Below are 2923 nucleotides of genomic sequence, written 5' to 3'. Positions count from 1 at the left end.
ATCCCTATGAGATGTTGTTGAAGTATTGGCGATCAGAATTGCCATTCCTTGGATTATAGGGTTGAACCAAGCTCATGCTTTTACAAAAAGGTTCATCAAAGTCAAGTTGAAATATGGAAGTAACCGTCTTGCAAAATTGGGGCAAAAGATGAATCGAGTCACATCACTGCTTCGTCTACTGCCAAACATATTTAGGATTGTTGATGTCCTTGTTACTTCCAGTTTCACCTTGACAAAGATGTCATGGACCATGTTGAAAATCTAAATTGATTCAACCCCATATCCTGCGTAAAAATTTGCAATCTTCAACTGTACATCATTCGCATACATCCATGCTTTTCATTGGTTGCATTGCTCATTGCATTCTTTCCTTGAAAAATAAAATAAAATAAAATAAAATGAACTTAATCATTGTTATCAAAAAAAAAAAACATGCTTTACGGCGTCCTCACCGAACTTGTGCTAGAGCTAGAGTAATGGGTGAAGTAGAGGAGATACAAGAGAAGATGAAGGCCGACATGGAGGCCATGAAAGAGCAAATGGCCACAATGATGGAGGCCATAATAAGCATGAAAAAGATCAAGGAAGTCGATATGGTTGCAGTTGCCGCTACCAATGCTGTTGCTAAGGTGAACCCGATGCCCCCATCTGGCCTCAACCAAATGAATCATTCAACCTCAAATATGGTAGGCAAAGATTTGGGAAGTACGGATGACCCCATGATGTGCAAATTCAAAACAAGCACGCCTTCCAGCCATATGGCTTGCCTCCCAACTATACACCACCCAATGTGGCATACACTCTCAATGAAAATCTCAATAACTCCACTCTGATACTCATTGAGAACCAATAACCTCAATCTGATCAGACACATATCTCTCAAACCATGGGGGAGACACATGAAATTCCCCACCACAATCTAGCTGACTTCGAGCCTTGCCTCGGATATGCCGCTGAAGGACAAGCAGTTGGTGGTATACCCCTGCAAAACACTTTGGAGGGCCCTCAGTATCATCTGCAACCACAACCCTCACGTTCCACAGCGGTTAAAAACCCTCATAACTATGGCTGAAAAGGGAAAGTTGGATCATCTAGAGGAAAGGCTCAAGGCCATTGAAGGAGGTGAAGATTATGCCTTTGCTAACCTAAAAGAGTTGTTCCTAGAACCCAATATCATCACCCCTCCCAAGTTCAAAGTGCTAGACTTTGACAAGTACAAGGGGACTACTTGTCCCAAGAACCATCTAAAGATGTATTGTCAGAAGATGGGGGAATACGCAAAAGATGAGGAATTGCTGATACATTCTTTCCAACAAAGTCTTACTGGGGTAGCTGTTACCTGGTACACTAAACTTGGAACCTTCCTGAGTCCATTCTTGGAAGGACCTAATGGTTGCCTTTGTTAGGCAGTATCAGTACAATTTTGATATGGTAGGATGCAACTACAGAACATTTGCAAAAAGGGGGACAGATCTTTCAAAGAACACGCCCAAAAGGTGGAGGGATCTGGCGGCCCAGGTGGTACCCCCAATGATGGAAAGGGAGACGATGATCGTGATGGTAGACACATTATCGATACTCTACTATGAAAAGATGGTGGGCTACGCACCCTCAAAGCTTTGCGGATTTGGTCTTCGCCAGTGAAAGGATCGAAGTGGATCTGAAAAGAGGCAAATTTAATCATCCTGCTTGGACGAATGAGAAAACTGGGGCAAATAAAGAGGGTGACGATGAAGGAGAAACCCGTGCTGTAACTGCCATTCCTATACAGCCAAGTTTCCCACCAACCCAACAATGTCATTACTCAGCCAATAACAAACCTCCTCCTTACCCACCACCCAGTTATCCACAAAGGCCATCCCTAAATCAACCACAAAGCCTATCTACCGCACTTCCAATGACGAACATCACCTTTAGCACAAACCAAGAGCACCAACCAAGAAATGAATTTTGCAACGAGAAAACCTGTAGAATTCACCCCAGTTCCAGTGTCCTATGCTGACTTGCTCCCATAACCCCAACCAAGGTTCATCAACCTTCATTTCTCCGAGAATACGACTCGAACGCAACGTGTGCTTGTCACGGAGAAGCCTCGGGGCGTCCCTTTGAGCATTGTAGGGCTCTGAAGCGTAAGGTGCGAGGTCTAATTGATGCTGGCTGAAATTTGAGGAGAATTGCTTGTTGAATCCTAACATTGACAAGCAACACCATACATGGGGCAATTCTGGAAGCTGTTGTTATGACTCATCAGGATTTTCAAGTTTATGCCATAAACCACAGTTACAATGTTAAATGATATGGATAAAATGGACATCCTCTCACGAACACATCTTTGCTTATTCAACTTCCACCGGAATGTGAGTGTAAGCCATTGGTCTGTTTGCTCAAGCAACCTGCGCTCCTGAGTGTTGACTTCCAAGACCGTTCAATCAGAGATTACTCATCTTGCACGTTGGTGGGGGTACCGTAAAACAACGAGCAAAGTTCAAAACAAATAAGTTTCAAAATAAAAAATAAGTTTCAAAATAAAAAATAAAAAGGCATTTGATTGACTGTGTTTTCAAGTAAAAATATAGACGTTCATGTGACCTCCTTTTGTCTTTTTAGAGAGAAGTGAGTTATCAAGAATAGGATGTTGGACAAATGGCCTCAGTTACCTTAAGAAAAAGGGGGGTTGAATTAAGATGCAAAGACTATTCCCCAATTGAACTATCACTCTCTCTTTTCGGATTAACAATGCACACAGGGATAACCCTTCCCTTGTGTTCAGGAATCCTCTACAACAAGAGACCCACGGTCTCTTAATCCCTTTTCAGAAATAAGAATAAGAGAAGAAGAGGTCTCTCGTAAAAGAGGTAGATTGTAAAATGAAGATCAATCAAAAATTCCTTATTGAATAAGCAAGTGGTTGACCAAGGAATCT

Source organism: Glycine soja, chromosome 10 (assembly GCF_004193775.1).
Source record: "Glycine soja cultivar W05 chromosome 10, ASM419377v2, whole genome shotgun sequence".
NCBI classification, from domain to species: Eukaryota; Viridiplantae; Streptophyta; class Magnoliopsida; order Fabales; family Fabaceae; genus Glycine; species Glycine soja.
The sequence above is the reverse complement of the archived record's forward strand: the minus strand, read 5'-3'. Positions refer to the sequence as shown.